General features: G+C 39.6%; 1 non-coding gene across 1 annotated transcript; it reads right to left on the bottom strand.

Annotated features, from left to right (window-relative positions):
* Positions 1 to 8151: 8151 nt before the first annotated feature.
* Positions 8152 to 8283, bottom strand: LOC129063585 (U6atac minor spliceosomal RNA). Its single transcript, XR_008528371.1, has one exon. It is a non-coding gene; the product is annotated as a U6atac minor spliceosomal RNA (small nuclear RNA).
* Positions 8284 to 24003: the final 15720 nt, after the last annotated feature.

The raw sequence follows: 24003 nt of genomic DNA on the forward strand, positions 1-24003 counted from the left end.
CCCCTCCCAACTGATAACCTTCCAAATAATCTCCATATCTATGATTCTGTTTCTGTTCTGCTTGTTTCTTTCATTTTTTAGATTCATTTGTTGATAGTTGTGAATTTATTGCCATTTTAATGTTCATAGTTTTGACCTTCTTCTTTTTCTTAAGTAAATCCCTTTAACATTTCATGTAATAATGGCTTGATTTTGAGCTCTTTTAGCTTTATTTTGTCAGGGAAGCACTTTATCTGCCCTTTGATTCTATGATATCTTTGCAGGATAGAGTAATCTGGATTCCTTGTTTTTCATCACTTTAAATGCTTTTTGCCAGCCTCTCCTAGCCTGCAGAGTTTCTTTTGAGAAATCAGCAAACAGTCTTATGGGAATTTCTTTGTAGATAACCATGTGCTTTCCTCTTGCTGCTTTTCAAATTCTCTCGTTATCTTTAACGTTGGCATTTTAATTATGATGGGTCTTGGTGTGGTCCTCTTTGGGTCCTTCTTGTTTGGGACTCTCTGTGCTTCCTAGACTTGTATGTGTATTTCTTCACTAAATTAGGGAAGTTTCCTTTCACTATTTTTTCAAATACTTGCTCTTTCTCTTCTCCTTTCAGCACCCCTATGATTTGAATGTTGATACATTTAAAGTTGTACCAGAGGCTCCTTACCCTATCCTCATTTTTTGGATTCCTTTTTCTTCTTGCTGTACTGAGTGTTTTATTCTTCTTTTTATTCTAAATCATCGATTAATGCTTAGCTTCATCCAGCCCACTGTTGATTACCTGTACATTTTTTTTCTTTTTAATGTATTGCTGGATGCAGTTTGCCAATATTTTGTGAGGATTTTAGCATCCACGTTCATCAGCGAAAATGGCCTGTAGTTTTCTTTCTTTGTAGGGTCTTTATCTGGTTTTGGGATTAGGGTGATGCTGGCCTCATAAAAAGAGTCTGGGAGTCTTCCCTCCTCTTGGATTTTTTGGAATAGTCTGAGAAGGACTGTGGTTAGGTATTCCTTAAATGTTTTGTAAAATTCTCCTGTGAAATCGTCCGGCCCTGGGCTTTTGTGTGCCAGGAGGTTTTTTATTACTGCTTCAATTTCCCCAGCTGTTATTGGTCTGTTCAGGCTTTCTATTTCTTCTTCATTCAGTGTTGGAAGGTTATATTTTTTCTAGAAATTTTTCCATTTCATCAAGGTTTTCAAATTTCTTGGCATATAATTGTTCATACCAATTTCTTTCAATCTTTTGTATTTCTGTGGTATGAGTTGTTATTTCTCCTCTTTCATTTCTGATATTATTTATTTGGGTCCTCTCCATTTCTTTCTTGATGAGTCCTCTTAAAGGCTCGTCAATTTTGTTTATCTTTTCAAAGAACCAGCTCCTGGATTTATTGATCATTTGAATTGTTCTTTTAGTCTCTATGTCATTCTTTTCTGATCTGATCTTGATTATTTCCTTCCTTCTGCTTTTGTTTCTCCAGTTTTTGAAGATGTAGGGTTAAGTTTTTTATCTGAAACATTTCTATCTTTTTTAGGTAAGCCTGTATTGCTATGAACTTCCCTCTCAGGACTGCCTTTGCTGTGTCCCATAGGTTTTGGACTGTTGTGTGTTTATTTCCATTTGTTTCCAGAAACTTTTTGATTTCTTCTTTGATCTCATTAATGACCTATTCATTGTAATAGCATGCTATTCAGTCTCCATAAGTTTGAATGTTTTTGAGTTTTTTCCTTGAGGTTGGTTTCTAGTTTCAAGTCTCTGTGGTCTAAGAAAATGCTTGTTATGATTTCAATTTTCTTGAATTTGTTGAAGCTTGTTTTGTGTCCTTTGAGTCCCTATCATGTGGTTTATCTTTGGAAATGTTCTGTGTGGATTTGAAAAGAATGTGGATTTTGCTTCTTTGGGATGAAAGGTTCTATATGTGTCAGTTAAGTCAATTAGATCTAATAGGTAGTTCAGTTCCACAATATCCTTGTTGATATTTTGTTTGGAAGATCTATCCATTGTTGACAGTGGGGTGTTAAAATACCCTACTATCAGTGTGTTACTGTCTATATCTTTCTTGAAGTCCTCCAAGATTTTCCTTATATCTTGAGGTGCTCCTATATTGGGTGCATATAGGTTTACAATGTTTATGTCTTCTTGATGGACTTTCCTTGATGAGTATTATGAAGTGTCCTTCTGGGTCTCTTTTTATGGCCTTTGTTATGAAACCTACTTTGTCTAATATAAGTATTGCTACCCCTGCTTTCTTACCTGTACATTTGCTTGGGATATTTTTTTCCATCCCTTTACTCTCAGTCTGTGTATGCCCTTTGCTCTGTGGTGGGTCTCTTGTAGGCAGCATATGTGAGGGTCATGTTTTCTTATCCATTTAGCTACCCTATGTCTTTTGATTGGAACATTTACTCCATTTACATTTAAAGTTATTATTGACAGGTATTTATTCATTTTTTCCCTTTGTACCTGTGTTCCTCTTTCTTACCCTTTCTCTTCCTCTTCTTAAATCAGTCCCTTTAGCATATCTTGCAATGCTGGTTTCATGGAGGTGTATTCTTTTAGGCTTCTTTTGTCTGGGAAACTCCTTATTTCACCTTCCATTTAATGGAGAACCTTGCTGGGTAAAATAGTCTTGGTTGCAGGCCTTTGCTTTTCATTACTTGGAACATTTCTTGCCATTCCCTTCTGGGTTGTGGTGTTTCTGTTGAGAAGTCAACTGCTAGCCTTATTGGGGCTTCCTTGTATGTTACTATCTGTTTTTCCCTTGCTGCCTTTAGGATTCTCTCTTTGTCTTTGATATAAGCCATTTTAATTATGATGTGTTTTGGATGTGTCTCTTCGGCTTCCTCTAGCATGGGACCTTCTGTGCTTCCTGAATGTGTGTGACTTTTTCTCCTCTCAAATTAGGCATGTTTTCAATTATTACTTTTCAGTCAGGTTCTCTATCACTTGCTACTTTTTGTCTCCTTCTCGTATCTCTATTATACAGATATTATATTTGAGGGTGTCCAGCATTTCCCCTCATGCCTCTTCATTCTTTTTGAGTCTGTTTTCATTTTCTTGCTCTTTCTGGGAGGTTTTTTTCTACCTTCTCATTCAGCTCACTGATTTGATCCTCTGCTTCATCTAGTCTTCTTTTGATTCCTTCTACTGTGTTCTTCAATTCAGAAATTGTGTTCTTCATTTCTTCTTGCCTCTTTTTGAGCATTTCTATGTCCTTTTTCAGCCTGATATAATTTGTAGTAAGTGCCTCATAGTTTCTTTGGAGTTTTTGATAATTTTCTCTGAGCTCCCTGAGCACATTGAGCTTCCTTAGAACTATTGTTCTGAACTCAGCATCTGATTGTTTACTTGCTTCTATTTGATTTAGTTATCTTTCTGGGGATTCCTCCTTTCCCTTTGATTGTGAGGTGTTTCTTTTTATTTGCATTATTTGTGAGATTCTTTTTTGTTTTTTGTTTTTTTTGCTTCTGCTTCCTAATTGATCTGTCTTGACTTCCTGACTTTGTGGTGTGAACTTCAATGGTAGGAGACCAGTTTTTTTTTCTTTCTTTCTGGATCTGCCTCTGACAATGTCAGGTGTTGACCCTGTCTGACTTTAGGTATCTTTTCAAGACTTCCAGGAATCTACTGTCTGTGACTGTCTCCTTCAATTATTAATATCAAATTTTTCTTTATTTTGCTTAGTGTAAGCATCATTTCTGCCTGGGTCTTTTTTATGCTATTGCTGTACCCAGTGAGTTCCTTGAGCATCCTAATAACCAGTGATTTGATCTCTGCATCTGATAAATTGCTTATCTCTGTTTTGTTTAGTTCTTTTTCTGGAGTTTTATTCTGTTCTTTCATTTGGGCCATATTTCTTTTTCTCCTCAATTTGGCAGCCTCCTGTGTTTGTTTCTATGTATAAGGTAGATCTGCTTTGAATCTCTGTTTTAGTAATGTAGCCTGTTGTAGAAAAGGACACCTATTATTTGGATGGGGCAGGGCTTTAGGTTAATGCCAGGACAGGGCAACCCATGTGAACTAGGTTGATGGAGTCTTAGATATGATATTGCCACTCTGTGGCTACCTGTGAGTGAGGTCTCAGAAAAGGGAAAATGGCCACTGCCTGACATCTGGAGTTTTTTCTTGGAGTAGTCCGTCCCCCAGCACTCCCCCTGATATCACAGTTTCTCCCTGTTTGCCACTGGTGCCCTTTCAGCTCTTGCCCTGTTGCTGGAGCCCAGGGGGAGTGAGACTACATAAGTCCTAAGTTCATTGCAGGCCCTTTAAGAGGAGATACTTGAGAATCCTGTAGTTTTTTTTCTGCCACCCCAGTCCCACTGGTTTGTACAGCCAAAAATTATGGGGAATTATCTTCGTGACACTGGAACTCTATGTACCTCTATGACACAAATGTAATGTATGATATTGTCTCAGAAGTCCCTTAAACTATCCCTATTTTTAAAATCTTTTTTCTCTTTGCTCTTCTGATTGTTTTCTGCTACCTTGTCTTCTAATTCACTAGTTTGACCCTCTACTTCATCTATTGTGATATTGATTTCTTCTAGTGTATTCTTCATTTCAGCTAGTGTATTCTTAATTTTAGACTGATTTATTTTTTATGGTTTCTCTGTCCTTTTTTATGCTACTATCTCTTTGTTGAAGTTTTCACTGAGTTCATGTAATCTTTCTTTTAGTTCATTAAGCATCCTTATAACCAATGTTTTGAACTCTGTGTCTGGTAGTTTGCTTGCCTCCATTTTGTTTAGTTCTTTTTCTGGAGTTTTCTCCTTTTCCTTCATTTGGGGCATGTTTCATTGTCTTTTCATTTTGGCTGCCTCTCTGTTTGTTTCTGTGTATTAAGTAGATCTTCTTCATCTCCAAGTCTTGGCAGGATGGTCTTATGTAGAAAGTGTCTGTGGGGCCCAGTGGTGCAGTTTTCTTGACTACCTAAGCCAGGTGCTCCAGGAGTGTCTCTTTTGTAGGTTGTGTTTGCTCCTCTGTTGTAGTTGAGCCTTGATTATTGTTGGCACATACATGGGTGGGATAGACCCCCAGGCTTATGAGCTAAGAGGATTGACCTTGAATACAGCATACAAGCTGCTGTGAAGAGGCTGACCCAAAAGAGCATGATTTGCTCCAGTGGGCTCTGTTTGCCTGCTGAGACTACCATTTGAGTGTGCTACTTATGTAGCTAAGTGAGTAGTGGTCTGTTGTGGTCTGAAGATGGCCACCAGATTTGTTGGTATTGGGGCCTCTTCCAAGGGACTTCAGGGAAGACCAAGTTTAGCTGCTCACTGTGACTGGCACAAGGTCTTCTGATAGGAGCTACAAAAAATCTGTAGTTTGTAGCTGCCTCTGCTGGGCCTGGAGACATGTGAGAAAAGCTACAATGCAAACCAAGGCCAGCTATCACCAGTACCAGGTATGGGTCTACTCAGCAAAAGACACGGAGGTCTACCACAAACTGACAGTTGCCTATAAGGCTCAGTCACTGAAAAAACCTCTGGGATTTGCGAGTTTGATGTGGCAGGGTCTCAAGGAGTCACCAGGTTGAGGTGAATGTTGTTCACTGTATTAATCTAGATTGAGATTTGGCAACAGTGGTGAGCCTGGGTGCATTAAGGAAAAGACATAAGGTATATGAAGGTCAGCCACTGCCTACCTGGGGACTGAATACTTTTGAGTTTATTTTTAGGGAAGACTGTAGTGTGGGCCAAGTCTGGCTGTCTGTTACTAAAAGAGCCTCTTGGATTATATGAGTTGGGTGGGGTAGGCCACTGAAAATGATCAGAGTGGTACAAGTGGTATTCATAGGCTAATGTAGATTCAGATTTGGTTGTGGTAGAGGAGTTTCCTGCTAAACACAGGAAAGATTATACCTACCTGTCAACTTTGTTGGAGGAGGGCTCAGCATATAGATAATGGCAGTTGTCTGTCCAGCTCTTACCCTGAAGCCACACAACTCACATTCTCCCTATATGTCTCTGACACCTCCTGAGCCACTGTCCCTTTGCTTGAGCCAAGAGTGAGTGCCTGAGAGCAAGTGAATCTGTGTGCAGGCCCTTTAAGAGGATGCTTGGGTTTCTGGCTTCCTTCTAACCCACCCAGTCAGATGGAATCCTTACTGATTTTCACAGCCATATCTTGTGGGAGCTCTTCTTTCTGATACTGGTGCCCCTGGCTGGAGACCCTGGTTTGGGCTGGGACCACTTACTCCTCAGTGGAGAACTCTGAAGCTTAAATATTTTTCCTAATTTTCGACCACCACATGTAGGTGTGTGGCCAACCTGTTTCACATCTCTTCCCCTTCTACAAGTCTCAACATGGCATCTTTATATTTTTAATTATAGGACACCTGTTCACCTACCCTTCGGATGGTTCTCCAAGTAGGTTATTCTATAATTTAGTTGTAATTTTGCTGTGGTGATGGGAGGAGGCAAACACAGCATTTTCCTACTCTGCCATCTTGACTAGAACTCTCAAATTGTACTTTAAATTTGTGCAGTTTATTGCAAGATAATTATACCTCAATATATTGTTTTTCATTAAAGCAAAACAAAGACACTTTCAGGAAAGAATTAAGACAACTCATTTCCAGCAGATTTGTGCTATAAGAAATGGTAAACAAAGTTCTACAGGTAGGAGAAAAATAACACCAGACGGGAAATTTGGACCTGCACAGGAGTAATGAGCAACAAAAATAAGTATATAAACAAATGTAGGGGAATTTTTCTCATTAAAAAAATATCCTGAAAGAATAATTGTTTAAAGTAAAAATAATGACAATATATTGAGAAGTTTATACATATGTAGAAGTAAAGTATATGACAATTGCACAAAGGATGAGAAGGAAGTAAATGTATACTTTTGTAAAGTTCTTAACCATATATGTGAAATAATATATATTTCAAGGTAGACTTTGATAATGCAAAGAACTATATTTGAAGGCATAGCGAGGTGACTCAAAAGAGATAAACCAATGGAACACCATCCCATAAACTGAAGTTTGTGGGTTCAATTCCTGGTCAGGGCACCTGTCTGGATTGTGGTTTAGTCCCCAGTTAGGGCACATGCAAGAAGTAACTGAATAATGTTTTTCTTCCTCTCTTTCTCCCTCCCTTCCCTCTAAAATCAATTACCAAGCCCTTGAGCGTGGATTTAATAAACAAACAAACAAACAAACAAACTACTTAATCCAAAAAAAGAAGGGGAAAGAATATATGTGACAAGTAGAAAAAAATTGCAAGATGGTATATTTATACTCAATTATATTGATAATTACATTAATTGTAAATATTCTACACAGTCCAATTAAAAGGCAGAGGTTGTCATATTAGATAAGAAAGTAAGATTCAACTTTATGCTATCTATAAGAAACACACTTTAAGTATAATGGCCTTTAGAGTCTAACTGTAAAAGGATAGAAAATGATATATGCTAACATTAATTCAAAGAAAAGTGGAGTAGCTAAATAACCTAAAGAAAGTAGATTTCAGATCAAGGAAAATCACCAGAAATAAAATTAATGTTTTATAATGATAAACGGATGACTCCATCAAGAGGATATAAAATTCTAGCAAATGCCAACTACCATCTATAAACTAGATCCCATTCCCATTAACCTATTCTAGGGCAACACTTCAACAGATATTACCTCTCTAGTAGCACCAATTTTTCTTCTTTATTGGAACTTTTGCATTAGCCTACAAAGAAACTATCATTCTGTTTTTTAAAATCCATTCTCTCTTGACCCAAGATCCTCCTTCAACTAATGCTCAACCCCATTTTTTTAATATAAAATTTTATTAAATGTTGTTTCTACTTGATATTTCTAATTTTTTTCTTTCATCATTTTTTCAATTTATGAGTAGTTGATATTCAATATTATATTATTTTCAAGTGTACAATGTGATTTGACATTTAAATGCCTTACAATGTGATCACCTCATTAACTCTAGCAATCATCTGTCACCATGCAAACTTATCACAATATTATTGCCTATATTCCCTTTCATCTTTTTCACCCATCCCCCATCCTTAAGCCCTCTGCAACCACCTCTTTGGTCTCTGATTCTTAAGTATGTTTTTTTTTTCTTTGTTTGTTGGTTTATTTGTTTTTATTTTTAGATTCCAAATATAAGTAAAACTATATGGTATTTGTTTTTCTCTGACTCATTTCACTTAGCATAAAAATATGATTATATACCACAAAGTAAGTATCAATGTCTTAACCATATACCACATGTTTGTTGTCAGGCCCAAGAGCCCCTTCCACCTTGTAGAGGGGAGTGCTGACTTTCTCTCCTTTCATACAACACCCATTCACTCTTTTTTTTTTTTTAAAGCTTCCTGATAGATCAAAAACTTTATTGTTAGATGAAAACAGTTCCTGGTCATAGATCTTAACTGTAGCTCTCCTTGTCCAATTATTGAACCAGTCTGCCTGGCCCTAGGCTCTCTTCCATTTTGGCAAGATGAACTTGAGGTAGGGAGACTTCCCAAAGGCTTTTCCAGAGTGTGGCCCAAGGATCAGGAAATAGACTTCAGTTTCTGGCAAAAGCCCTGGAGCAACTAGGGTTCTTCAATTTATCACACCTGGCTCTTCTGGAATCTGTCCCAAGGAAGAAATTAGAGTTCATTCAATGAAGTGCAGAATTCAGGGGCCACACTGCCCAACGGTCTTTAGTGTGCTCCCAGATTCCCAGCTTTGTTGTCCAGCCAAGGCCCACCACATCCCTCTTCACTGGCTAGCCTGCCTGCTGATCCTGCCTGCCCTGAGGTCCAGGAAGGAGGAGCTCAGCTTCATCTCAAGCTTCCTGGCTACTTTGTGTGCTCTCTGAACTATCTAGGTTTAGAGATGCCAAGTCAGGACCCCACTCACTCTTATACCCACTTCAATCAGACCTTTGCCTAACAACGCTACTAAAACTGTTTTGTCAAAGTCACCAATGATCTTCACCTCATTAAATCCATTACTCACATCTCAGGCCTTACTTACATGATCTAACAATAAGATTTGACACAAGTATCACTCCCTATTCCTTCACAAACTTTCTTTTCTTGACTTCCAAGAGTTAATATTTCTTGGTTTGCTGCCTGCCTCCTTCTGTCTCATTTCCTCTTCTGGTTTATTCCTGACTTTGTAATATTACAGTGCTCTAGGAATCAGACTTTAGTCCTCTTCTCTTTTATATCTACACTCACTTCCTTTGCGATTTCATTGAGCCTTGCAGCTTCAAATGCAATATATATGTCTGCTAATAACTTGTAAGTTTGTATCTCTAACTTAAATTTCTCACTTGTTATAGGGACTTAAATATTTAATTACCTATTCATCATCTCTAAACAGATGTTTAGTGAGAATCTCAAATTTAACGTGTCAAAAACTGAAAAAGATCTACTCTTTCCTATCCTACAGTCTTCTTCATGTTAGTAGTGACACCTTTGTTCTTTCTAACACTTTCCCAAAATCTTAATGTCCTCCTTTAAGTCACTTTTTCTGTTACATATTACAGCCAATCTGGCAGCAAATTCTGCGAGCTGTACTTCCTACATAATGTATGTAGAAGTCAACCATATCTTAACATCTCCACTGCTATCACTTGGTCCAAGTCACAATTATCTCTCACCCAGATTATTGCAATAGCTTCTAACTGATGTCACTGAGTTCACCCATGATGCCCTTCCATCTATTTTTAACATCAGCAGCAAAAATTATTCCTTCAAAATCTAAGTTATTTTATTCCCATTTACTCAAAACTCACCACTAGATTCTCATATCACTTGGAGTAAAGGCATTAAGTCACTTTCACCAATGAGTCTCTATTTTGGGTTCTGCTCCTAGGAAACAATTGACATTAAAAAAGCTGTCAGTTTAGAAATATATGTTAGGATAAGGGGACATTAAGAAGAGAAGAGGGGGTGATGTCTGCATCACACCAGCCTAAGACATTCTTAATATTGTCCCACCCTTTGACAATTGACAGCTGAGGGAGCTGTGGAATCCAGGACCACAGCCAAGTGACCTGGGAAGAGTCTCCTCCTGCGGGTAGACAGATCTGGGTCTTGGCTGTGGAGACCCTGCTGTAGTCCATGAACTGGCTCCTCTTGGCTATGCTTTGGGAGCCCCTTGTGAATACTGACTTAAGACAGTTATTCACAGAGGAGAGAGCCTTTGTACAGGTTCTCAGAGGAGAAGACCCAGCACTCCGTTGGAGAAAAGTAATGAATTAGGATGCACTGGAGAAGGTAAGAACAGTTTGACTTTACCTACATGACCCCCGCTACCAAGGTGACTCAGCTTAGGGCCAAGAAGGAAGAAAGATCTTCCCTGGCCCTTGATTTATCCTACAGGTAAAGGGAGATCATGAGAGTGAGTACCCTACTTCCCCAGCTGTGCCTGTCAAATGGGTTCTTTTCTCTCTTGCCCCATCCAGAGTACTAAATCCAGAATTCTGTAATTTGGAGAGTAGGAAGAGGTTGTGGGAGCTGCAGATAGAATTTGTGGAGGACATTAAAGGCACATATATCCTAATTGCCTCATGGATTTATTCCATCAATAAGTCTGCCCACAAGCTGCTAGGAGTGCCTCAGCACAGATGGATTCCAACTGGTACATGGGCACCCAAGTGCTATGCATGCCTCATACCCCTCTCTCCCATCTCCCCGCCCTGCAACCCAGCTCTGTGGCCAGCTCCCTGGGTATGATCCTGACAGTTGCATAAGTGGGTCATGGCAGGCTGCCAGTGAGCACACACAGGATGTTGGCTAAACGTGCAGGCCAAGGAGAGAACGCACACTTCAGCTTTAGGGCCACGTGTGGGGAAACAAAAGAATGGTCATGAGCACTGAGTCTGGTACAATGCAGGATCCAGAGAAAGCATACAAGTTTCAAAATTCTGCCACAAGAGGGAGCAAGAAGCATGGAGCAGGTGTAGTCAGAAAATCTGAGAAAGCCTCAGAGTCTCTAGCAGGGCTGATGGAAGGTATCTTTCTCCCCCATGTAGTTAGTAAAGACTGCAGGAGGTGACTTAGAAAACATGGATGCAAAACATCAAGGAACATGGAAATCAAAGTAACATGGCAAAGTAACATGGCACCACCGAGGAATCACAATAATCTTCTGGTAACTGAACCCAAAGACAAGGAGATCTGACTTATAATTTACCTGATAAAGAATTCAAAATAGCTGTTTTAAGGAAACTTAGTGAACTACAAGAAAATCAGACAGACAATTCAACAGGAAATCAGGAAACAATACACAAACCAAATGAGAAGTTTAATGATGATATGGAAATCATTTTTAAAAAAAGAACCAAGCAGAGATTATGGAGCTGAAGGATATCAAACTCTTCTAAAAAATCAAAGAGAAGAGAATACTCCCAAACTCATTTTATGAGTCCATCACTATCCTGATTCCAAAGTTAGATAAGGACAATAGAAGAAAAGAACACTAAATTTTAATATTCCTAATAAATATAGATAAACAAATTCTTAACAAAATGTTAGCAAACCAAATTCAATGATACATTGAAAGGATCATGTACCATGATCGAGCAGGATTAATTCCAGAGATGCAAGGATGTTTCAACATAGGCAAATAAATAAAAGTAATATATCACATTTATACAATGAAAGATAAAAATCTCATGATTATTTGTATACATGCAGAAAAAGCATTTCACAAAAGTACAACATCTTTCCATGATAAAAACACTCAACAAAATGGGTATAAAAGGAACATATCTCAATTTAATAAAGGCCATGTACCAAAAGCCTACAGTTAACATCATATGCAATGGTGAAAAGTTGAAAGATTTTCCTCTAAGATTGAAACAAGACAAAGTTGCCCACTCTCACTACTCTGAATTCTGGTGAATGCCGGGAGTCCTAGCCAAATCAACAGGGCAGAAAACAATTTAAAATGTATCCAAGTTGGAAAGAAAGAGGTAAAATTGTCTTTGTTTGCCAATGATATAATATTTATTTTACATAGAAAATCCTAAAGTCTCCACCAAAAACTCTTAGAACTAATCAACAAGTTCAATAAAGTTGCAGGATACAAAATCATCATACAGAAATCAGTTACATTTCTATCCACTAACAATAAATATCTGAAAAGACATTTTTTCTGCCTCTTTCTTTTTTATCTCCTTCTGGGATTCCAAGTATATATATATTGGTATGCATAATGTTGTCCCACAGGTGTCCAAAGCTCTGTTCTTTTTCTCTCCCATCTTTTTTTCTCTGTTCTTCAGATTGAATAATTTCTATTGCTCTATCTTCAGGTTTAGTTTCTTTCACTATCTCAAAGTCACTCAGGATCATCTAGTGACTATTTTATTTTGGTTATCATAATTTTAACTGCAATTTATGTTTGGTTCTCCTTTTATATTCTCAATTTCCTTACTTGAGTTTTCCAATTTGTGAGTCATATCATGTTTTCCTTTAAAATTATTTAAGCATCATTTCTTTTAATTCTTTTAACATATTTATACGTAAGAGCAGCTTTAAAGTCTTTGCTGCTAAGTTCAACATTAGAATCAGTCTCAATTGACTGTTCCCTGCCTTCCCTCGTGATCACATTTCCTATTTCATTGCATGTCTCAGAATTTTTTTGTGGGAATTAGACATTTTAAATAAAATATTGTAGCAACCCTGAATTCTGATATGTTGACATCAAAAGCTTGGTATTTTAATAACTTGCCTAGATTTAATATGAAGAATCTCTTCTGTAATATGTAGCTGCTAATGTCTCTTCTCAGATTTTTTTTTTGTTGTGTGTTTTTTTACCCTTTTGTTTATTATTTTATTCTGACTTCCTGGGAATCACACTTGTTTGTGCATGCTTAGTGGTTAGCCAATAGTCAGTCACAGGTTGTGTTCAAACACTCCTGGCCCATAAAGCTTCCACTCTCTATCAGTGGAGCTGGGTGTGGATTGGACAGTACATACAAAATTCAGGAATTTCCAAGTCTGCTTCAACTTTCACTTTCCAAAGACTCTTTCTGAGGAATCCAGATGGCAGAGGAGTCAGTGGAAGTCACACTGACCTCCTCCCAGGACCAACCAGGAATTACAACTAAATTGTGGAGAAATCACCTGAAACAAACAACTGAACAAAAGTGAGAGAGGAGCCTTGTAACTTTGGAGACAGAAAAATCAGCTTTAGCACAATCTAACCAGTAAGGAATGCAGTAGAGACTCGAGAAGGTGGGCAGGGCACCAGAAGGATATTGAAACGGCCAGTTGGATCCGCCAGAGAACAGCGGGGTCTAAACCAAAAGCGGGGATCTCTAGCCCACAGCACCAGAGCCCAAAGTGTACACAGAAAACAGCCAGCTGCAAGAAGCGTCAGGGTTGCTCTCTGCCAGAGACAGGTGGCTGGAGACACAAAGAACTATTTAAAGGGCCAATGCATAAATTTTTATTTGCAGCCACTTACCTTGGTCTCTGGCAAAGGCAGGGGTAGAGTGGGCTAGAGATGCCTGAGGAGACACTGGGGAAGGAGGCTTTGGGGAGAGAACTGAGAGAGTAGCCAGGGGGATCTCAGTGCTGACTCATCCCTCATGCAGAAGCAGCCATTTTGGTCAGGCAGAGACCACTCCCCCTGAGTGGCACCAATGTCAAAGGACCCAATAGCCCCACCACCAGGCAGAATTCTACCCTGCCCTGTGTTATCTATGAAGCCTATTGAGTGCAGAGTGGCAGCCACAGACAGTAGATTCCTGGCTAAAGCAGGTGCAGAGAGGTCTGGTGACACCTGAGGAGAGACTGGGGTCAGAGGCTTTGGGGAGAGAATGGAGAGAGTAGCCAGTGGGATCCCAGTATGAACTCCTCCCTCATACAGCAGTGTGAGAGGACCAAATAACCCCACCCCTAGGAGGGACTATGCCCTGCCCTGAGCTGTCTATGGCACCCTGCTGAGTGCAGAGTGAATGGATTAACAGTTGAAGGAGAAAGCCACAAACAGGAGATTACTGGAAGTCTCAAACAGACTGCCTAAGGTCAGACAGGGTCAATATCTGACATCATCAGAGGCAGATCCAGAAAGTAAAAACAGCGGTCTCCTACCATAGAAGTTCACACCACAAAGTGAGGAAATCAAGACAGATCAACTTAAGAATCAGAAGCAAAGAAGAGTCACACAAATAATGGGAAGACAAAGAAATACACCCCACTCGAAGGGAAAAGAGGAATCCCTGAAAAGAGAACTAAATGAAATAGAGGCAAGTAAACTGTCAGGTACTGAGTTCCAAACAATGGTTCTAAGGAAGCTCAATGAGCTCAGGGTGCTCAGAGAGAATTACAAAAAACTACAGGGAAACTATGAAGAACTTACTGCAAACTATATCAGCATGATAAAAGACAAAAAATATCAATAAGAGGAAAGAGGAAATGAAGAATACAATTTCTGAATTGAAGAACAAGGTAGAAGGAATCAAGAACAGGCTAGATGAAACTGAGGAACAAATCAGCGAGCTGGAGGACATGGTAGAAAAAAGCTCCTAGAAAGAGCAAGAAAATGAAAAAAAGACTCAAAAAGAATGAAGAGGCATTCAGGGAAATGCAGGACAACCTGAAACATAACAATATCCATATATTACAGATACAAGAAGAAGAGGAACAAGGGATAGAGAACCTGATTGAAAAAGTAATGATGGAAATCTTCCCAAATTGGAAGATAGAAAAAGTAACACAAGTCCAGGAAGCACAGAAGGTCCCATTCTAGAGGAAGCCAATGAGGCCCACTCTAAGACACATCATGATTAAAATGGAAAATATCAAAGACAAACAGATAATCCTAAAGGCAGCAAGGGAGAAAGAGGTAGTAACATACAAGGGAGCCCAGATACGGCTAGCAACTGACTTCTCAACAGAAACACTACAAGCCAGAAGGGAATGGCAAGAAATATTCCAAGTAATGAAAAGCAAGAGCCTGCAGCCAAGACTACTCTACCTAGCAAGGCTCTCAATTAAAATGGAAAGTGAAACAAGGAGTTTCCCAGACAGAAGAAGGCTAAAGGAATACACCTCCACCAAACCAGCACTACAAGATATGCTAAAGGGACTGTGTTAAGAAGACGAAGGAAAAGAGCTCAGAAAAAGAGAAAGAGAGGAACATGGGTACAAAATGAAAAAATGAAAAACTACTTATTAATAATAAGTTTAAATGTGAATGGAGTAAATGCCCCAATCAAAAGATATAGGGAAGATGAATGGATAAGAAAACAAGACCCACACATATGCTGCCTACAAGAGACCCACCACAGAACAAAGGACATACACAGACTGAGAGTAAAGGGATGGAAAAAAATATCCCAAGCAAATGGACAGGAAAAAAAAAAAAAGCAGGGGTAGTAATACTTACATCAGACAAAATAGATTTCAAAACAAAGGCCATAAAAATAGACCCACAAAGACAATATAATGCTCAAAGGAAAAACCCATCAAGAATACATAAATAATTGTAAACCTATATGCACCCAACATAGGGTACCCCAATATATAAGGAAAATCTTGGAGGACTTCAAGAAAGATATAGACAGTAACACACTGATAGTAGGGGATTTTAACACCCCACTGTCAACAATGGATAGATCTTCCAAACAAAACATTAACAAGGACATTGTGGAACCGAACTACCCATTAGATCTAATTGACTTAACTGACATATATGAACCTTCATCCCAAAGAAGCGAAATCCACATTCTTTTCAAATGCACATGGAACATTTTAAAAGATACACCACAGGATAGGATATAAAACAAGCCTTAACAAATTCAGGAAAATCAAAATCATAACAAGCAATTTCTCAGACCACAAGGGCTTGAAACTAGAAACCAACCTCAAGGAAAAAACTCAAAAACATTCACTCATGGAGACTGAATAGCACACTATTAATCAATGAATGGGTCAATAATGAAATCAAAGAAGAAATCAAAAAGTTTCTGGAAACAAATGGAAATAAACACACAACAGTCCAAAACCTATGGGACACAGTGCATGCAGCCCTGAGAAGGAAGTTCGTAGCAATACAGGCCTACCGAAAAAAGATAGAAATGTTTCAAATAAAAAACTTAACCCTACATCTTCAGGAACTGTAGAAACAACAACAGACAAATCCCAGAGCAAGTAGAAGGGAGGAGATAATCAGTAACAGAGGAGGAATGAATGACATAGAGACTAAAAGTACAATTCGAAGGTTCAACCAATCCAGGAGCTGGTTCTTTGAAGAGATAAACAAAATTGACAAGCCTTTAAGCAGACTCATCAAGAAAAAAAGGGAGAGGACCCAAATAAATAATATCAAGAGGAGGATTACAACTGATACCACAGAGATACAAAGGATTGTAAGAAATTACTATGAACAACTATATGCCAAGAAATTTGAAAACCTCGATGAAATGGACAAATTTCTAGAAAAATATAACCTTCCAACACTGAATGAAGAAGAACCAGAAAATCTGAACAGACCAATAACAGCTGGTGAAATTGAAGCAGTAATCAAAAAACTTTGGGCACACAAAAGCCCTGGACTGGATGGTTTTACAGAATTTTACAAAACATTCAAGGAAGAACTAACACCTGTCCTTCTCAAACTATCCCAAAAAATCTAAGAAGAGGGAAGACTCCCAAACTCTTTTTATGAGGCTAGCATCATCCTAATCCCAAAACCAGATAAAGACCCTACAAAGAAAGAAAACTACAGGCCAATTTCGCTGATGAACATAGATGCTAAAATCCTCAACAAAATATTGGGAAACCGCATCCAGCACTACATTCAAAAGATTATCCACCACGATCAAGTGGGATTCATCCCAGGGATGCAAGGATGTTTCAATATATGCAAATCAATAACTGTAATGTATCACATATACAAAAGGAAACAAAAATAACATCATATCAATAGATATGTAAAAAGCATTTGATAAGGTACAGCATCCATTTATGATAAAAACACTCAAAAGAGTGGAAATAAGGGGGCATACCTCAACATAATAAAGGGCATATATGAAAAACCTACAACCAACATCATATTCAATGGGCAAAAACTAAAAGCTTTCCCACTAAGCTCGGGAACAAGACAAGGATGTCTGCTTTCACCGCTTCTATTCAACATAGTATTGAAAGTCCTAGTCACAGCGATCAGACAAGAAAAAGAAATAAAAGGCATCCAAATTGGAAAGGAGGAAGTAAAACTGTCATTGTTTGCAGATGACATGATAGTGTACATGGAAAACCCTATAGACCCCACCAAAAAGCTACTTGGCCTAATAAGTGAATTTGGCAAAACAGCAGGATACAAAGTCAATATTCAGAAATTAAAGGCTTTTTTGTACACCAAAAATGAAATATCTAAAGCAGAAATCAGGGAAAAGTTCCTCTTCGCTATAGCAACAAGAAAAATAAAGTACCTAGGAATAAACTTAACCAAGGAGGTAAAAGACCTGTACACAGAAAACTATACAACACTGAAGAAAGAAATTAAGGAAGATATAAATGAATGGAAGTATATGGCATGCTCATGGATTGGAGGAATTAACATTATCAAAATCTCCATACTACCCAAAGCAATTTACAGATTCAACGCAATCCCTATTAAAATACCAATGATGTATTTCACAGACATAGAACAAATGTTAAAAAAAATTATATGGAACCTTAAATGACCCTGAATAGCCACAGCAATTTTGAGAAAGAAAAGTAGGAGGGATCAGAATACCTGACATCAAACTATATTACAAGGCCACTGTAATCAAAATAGTCTGATACTGACATAAGAACACACACATAGATCAATGGAACAGATTAGAGAGTCCAGAAATAAACCCATGTCTCTATGGTCAATTAATATTTGGCAAAGGGGGAAGAAGCATAAAATGGGGTAAAAATAACCTCTTCAATGAATGGTATTGAGAGATCTGGACAACTACATGCAAAAATTGAAATTTTACCGCCAACTTACATCATACACAAAAATAAACTCAAGATGGATAAAAAAGACATAATATAAGTCACAACACCATAAAAGTCCTAGAGGAGAACATAGTCAGGAAAGTCTCAGATATTCCACCCAGCAATATTTTCACCAATATGTGCTGCAGAACAAGGGACATAAAGCAAAGAATAAACAAATGGGACTTCATCAAAATAAGAAGGTTCTGCAGAATTAAATAAAACATCTGCAAAATGAAAAGGGGAACCAACTGTATGGGAAAATATATTTACTAATGACACCTTGGACAAGGGTTTGCTCTCCAAAATATATAAGGAACTCACATGACTCCACTCCAAGAAGACAAACAATCCAATGAAAAAATGGTCAAAGAACCTGAACAGACACCTTTCCAAGGAGGACATACACAGGGCCCAGAGACACTTGACAGGATGCTCAGCATCAGTAGCCATCAGAGAAATGCAAATTAAAACCACCATGAGATACCACTTCACACTGGTTAGGATGGCCATCTTAAACAGATCAACAAACAAGCGAGGTTGTAGAGAAAAAGAACCCAAGTACACTATTGGTGGGAATGCAAACTGGTGCAGCCACTGTGGAAAATAGTTTGGAATCTCCTCAAAAGGCTCAAAATGGAACTGCCTTTTGACCCAGCGATTCTACTGCTGGGATTATACCCTAAGAATCCCAAAGCACCAATTCAAAAGAACCTATGCACCCCGATGTTCGTAGCAGCACCATTTACTTGGCTTCTAGCAGCCAAGTGCTAGAAGCAACCTAAGTGCCCATCAATAAATGAGCAGATCAAAAAACGAGGGTACATTTACAGAATGGAATATTATGCAGAAGAAAGAAAGGAAGGAAGGAAGGAAGGAAGGAAGGAAGGAAGGAAGGAAGGAAAAGAGAAAGAAAGAAAGAAAGAAAGAAAGAAAGAAAGAAAGAAAGAAAGAAAGAAAGAAAGAAAGAAAGAAAGAAAGAAAGAAAGAAAGAAAGAAAGAAGAGAAGAAAGAAAGGAGAGAGAGAGAAAGAAGAGAGAGAGAGAGAGAGAGAGAGAAAGAAAGAAAGAAAGAAAGAAAGAAAGAAAGAAAGAAAGAAAGAAAGAAAGAAAGAAAGAAAGAAAGAAAGAGCTACTACACTTCATGACAGCATGGATGGAATTGGAGAGCATTACGCTAAGCGAAATAAGCCAGGTGTTGAAAGACAAATACCGTATGATCTCACTTATAAGTGGAACCTAATCAACAAAACAAACAAGGAAGAAATATTCAATGCAGCAGCATTGAAAGAAGAAACTAACTGACAGTAATCTCAGGAAGGAGAGAGGGGGGGTAATGAGAAAAGAAGGGGAAGTGTCAAATCAAGGAACATGTGTAAAGGACACATGGACAAAGCTAAAGTGGGGAAGGATTAAGGGTGGGAGGTGGAGGCTGGTGGTGCAAGAAAAAGTGGTGGTAAGGAAATAGAGATAAATGTATTTGAACAATAAAAAAAGGGAAATTAATTAATTAATTAATTAATTGACGATTAAGAGAGAAAGAAATTAGTACCTTTGAACAGTGCTTTTATGATAACCAGAATTTATTTCTCCCTTAACAGGGCACATGTCTGGCTGTAGTAATCCTAACACCAATGGCATATTTTGTGCAAGGAATTATACCAATAACTGAGCAGTTCACCCTTATCCTTGGTCATGTAACTAATTACTCTTGGTAACCTGCTTGAAAACAGAAGGAGATGGACTAGTTGGTTGGCATAACAAAGTAAATTAGATATAAGCACACTCCAGGCCACAAAGATAACTCAGACATAGACTTGCTTTCAGAACAACTCACCCTCTAGGAGGAGAGATAAGACATTTCAATAACCACCATAGCAGGGGAAGAAAGTGCTAAGAGCCTTAAAGGTACAAATAAATTACCACGAGAGTTAAAAAGAAACTCCATATTGTTCCTCCTTCAAAACCAGATTAGATACTAAGGAAGAAGATCAAGATTTAATGAATGAATGTTTAATCAAAATCACCTGGTTTTTTACAAGTAAGGCTGGCCTGTCATCCTGAAATTTTAATTTTTGAACAAAGACCTTCCCATCTACATTTTTCAATGGGCCCTGCAAATTATGTAGCTGGTCCCCAATCAGAGTCATGGGATCAGGAAAGTAGGCAGTGTCAGAGCAGAAGGGACAAGGTAGTTGTTTTCAGGGCCCTGGGGTTCCTCCAAGTCAGCTATCATTCCTGCTTATCTTTTGGATTTTTTTAAAATTAGGGTTTTTCTTTACTGACAACTTCTCAAACGCCTATTGCCTCATGGCCTCTCTGCCTGTGTTCCACTGTGTATCTGTTTCTTTTCTTTTCTTTTTTTATCCTTACCTGAAGACATTTGTTTCATTGCTTTCAGAGAGAAAGAAAAGGGGTGGGGAGAGAGGTCAAAGTGAGAAACATAAATTGGCTGCCTTCTTGTACACACCCTGGCCAGGGGTTGTACCTGCAATCTGGGTATGTGTCCTGACCGGGAATTGAACCCATGATGCTTTGGTCTATGGGTTGATGCTCCAGCCAAGCCACATCAACCAAGGCTTTACTTCTTTAGCTTATGTTAAAACTGCCTAAAAGAGAATATGCTTGGTCCAGCGTGGTCAGATCCCTTGTTGGGTGAAGCTTTCATCTGCTCAGAATCTGCGGGACTGGATTCTACCCTCTATCTAGTTAGCAATGGCAGAGGAAGAAGGGGTCACCAATTACTCAGCCACGTAGGCTACTTCCCTCAGAAGTGGAGTTATAGTGTACATCCCCATCGAAGGGACTCTAGGTGTCGTGGTGTCCTAAGACTTCACATGGTAGAGGGAGTTCAGAGTTTAGACAACTTTAAAATATCGGTAAGGATCACACACATGCAGACAGGGGAAAGAGCATTGCAAGGGTAGTCTGAGGTATGGAGATAGGCAAGCACAGTCCTGGGCAATAGGGTGGCTTGAGCCAAGGGTCTGTGAGTTGAGCATGGCCTTGACCACACAGCTAAGGAACCTGTGGTATTTGATGAAATGAATAGGACCCAGAGTGAAAAAGTTATCCCGATTTATATTTCACTGCCTCTGGGTAAAGTGTCTACATAGCAATTAGACATATCCCTACAGAGTAAGCTCACCAGGCTGAGGGTTCACCTAGCTCTGCTTCTCCTGGTTTCCCCATCAGTGTGAAGAACACAAGTTGCCTACCAGATGAGGGGATAGAGGCTTAATTCGGTGCCTCCTCTCTCCAGACATTAAAGTAGGACACACCTACAACATAGGAAGCCTTCTAAGCACAGGTCCCCAAGGGTCCCAAGGCCCCTCTATTGATGCCTTATCTGGCAGCTGACTGCAAGTGTGTGAGCTGACTGGTATTGGTGTTAGAGCATCCTGGGGTTTCTCCAGTTCTCTTAACTTTATTCTTACTCAACAACCTGTCAAAACACTTCACTGTAGCAGGAAAAAGTCTCCTGAATTTCAGCCTGTTACTGCTCCCTCAAACATCTTCATGCATTAGGAGGCATAGTGAGGGAATCAATTATTGCAGTTCTGTTCCACAGGCAGTGGCTGGGCTGGGTCCTGGGCCTATGCAGGTGAACGCGACCTGCCCCTGCTCTCATGGCAGTCGCAGTCTGAGTGAGGATGGCCACGATGCTCACAACAATTATTAACACATGGTATAACAAACTATGCACTGGTCACTGCATTCATTGTGACACAGGCATTCAGGGGTCCACTGCGGGCTCTTGGTTTCACACAAGAAAGAATTCAAATGTAAGCCAGCATAACATTTAAAGTGCAAGTGAGCTTATTAGTGAAGCAGTGAGACAGAGAGAAGGCTACTCCATGGGCAGAGCAGCCCCTGTCTAGTATAATTTGTTTTATTTATTGAGGTTCATTAATTTGGGGGTAGGGCATTCCATAAGGGGGAGGGATATCCAGGATCTTTCCAGGAAAAGGGTAGAGATTTCTCAGAAGAACTTCATGGACCATTTTTTCATCCTTATATGGGCTTTCTGTTTCCAATCATAGCATTGTGGAGTGTGTCATTTAGCATGCTAATGCATTTCAATGAGCATATATAATGAGGCTAGAGTTTATGGTAAGGTGAAATTAGCCACAGTATTGATCAAGCTGGTCTCTGCTGATTTTAAGCCATAATCTACTTGGGGAGGAGAGTCTTCCTTGTTAACAGTTTCTGTAGCTTTGACCTTTTACAGCTGGTTTGTCACATACCCTGTATCAATTGCTATAGATATAGATAGGTGAAATAGGTATAGATAGATGATATATATAGATGATATAGATATAGATATAGATAAATATAGATATAAATATAGATTTCATTTAATCCTCACAACAGCCCTAGGAGGTAAGTGCTATCATTATCTCCATTTCACAGATGAAGACCACTGAATTATTATACAATAATGATAAAAAGCTATACCAGAAATATAGACAAAATGTTCTGAGAACCAAGGTAAACAGTTGAATAATTATAAATTTGGTGGTTAAGTTTATAATTTCAAGAAGCAAGTAACAACTGAGCCTAGGCTTAAAAGATTACAGGGTTTTTCAGGCTGAAAAGGACAAGGGATTATTTCAGACAAAGGGAGCTGCATAAGCAAAGACACAGAGAAATGGAATATGTTCCTTCTGGACCAGGAGCACTTAAAGTGTACAAGGGCTGGTCTATGAGGAAAGGGTGGTGTGACTGAAGAGATTGGGAATATAACTTGAGGTTGTGCCTTAGAATTTGGATTGTCCTATAGAGTTTCATAATGCATTTGATATTGGGAGCATGTGTGGCATGAGCAGGTTTTGTTTTTGTGTTTTGGGAGCAGGTGACAATCAGGATGGTGGTCATTACTGGAAGTACTTCGGTGACTATGGTTCTGCTGTGCATCAGCTTGATTCTGTGCTCCTGCCAGCTGCAGGGGTCGGGGAGCTGTGAGGGCTGCAGAAGGGGCATAGGGGGAAGCCCAGAGGGTGGCCCTGCAGGGATGGGAGCCTCCCACAAAGGCTGGGGCCCAGGAAGGGGAAGAGAGTCAGGTCTCAAAGAAGGTGAGAAGCAGGCAACCCTGGCCTGACTTCATCTGTGAGAGCTCAGTGTCCACGGCTGCCCAGCTCACCTTGTCTAGGGTTTCCCAAATACTGAGGCTTAGAGAGGGTAAGGGACTTAGCCAAGGGCACACAGCCATTAGGGGAAGACAGCGGTGATCACTTGGGCCCTGCTCTCCCTTTCTCCCCACAGGGCAGTGTGGGGTGGGAGCTTATCTTTCTGAGGGAGGAGGGGAAGCCATGTGCAGGCCAAGGCACCACAACCCAGTGCCCATAAACTATGCTGAGGCCAGGCTGCCTGGCTTCTCCATGCCTCAGTTTCCCCACCCACACAATGGAGATAGTGATTGTATTTGCCTCGTTGCTGTTTGGGTGAAATGAGTGAACCCCTCATTGCAGAGTGTTTGGCAGGGTGCCCAGCCTGAGTGAGCTCCTCATAAGTGGTGTCCATAAGGACCGGGGTCAGCACGCAGCCTGCCTTGGCCCCCTTCCCTGTATATAAGGGGCATTTATTTTTAACTGCTTGAGCATAAGAATGGAGAAGGAAGAAGTGGAGTTGGAGGCTAGGAAGCAAAGGAAAAAGGGACAGGCAGTAATGGTTTTAGTGGTTTTGTAACTAAGCAGACAAGGGCCCATCCACCTTGTGCCTTAGTGAATGACTCAAAAATTAATGCTGGAAGGAACAGGTCTTTATTTACAATATTCTAACGCTGGGGGGCACTCAGAGCACTTATGCTTAGAGCTCTCCTTTCCCACAAGACCTAGCACTTCCTTTGTTCCCCCAAAAGCTATAAGCCAAAAGCCCCAAAAGTTCCCCATTTCTTTATCTTAAGCTGGCTATACAAGCAGTTCTCCAGTCCATCTGGAAGGTACCTATAGGGTAAATGGAGGCAACATGGCTTCCTCACCCAGGTGTCTGGGGAACTAAGGTAGGTAATATCCTCATAGCCTTGAGACTGGCCCCGATAAGCATTCCTATAGCCTTGAGTCTGGGTCCGATAAACGATTC

Source organism: Pteronotus mesoamericanus, unplaced genomic scaffold (genome assembly GCF_021234165.1).
Source record: "Pteronotus mesoamericanus isolate MK-2021 breed Mesoamerican mustached bat unplaced genomic scaffold, CSHL_Meso_final scaffold_85, whole genome shotgun sequence".
In the NCBI taxonomy this organism is placed as follows: Eukaryota; Metazoa; Chordata; class Mammalia; order Chiroptera; family Mormoopidae; genus Pteronotus; species Pteronotus mesoamericanus.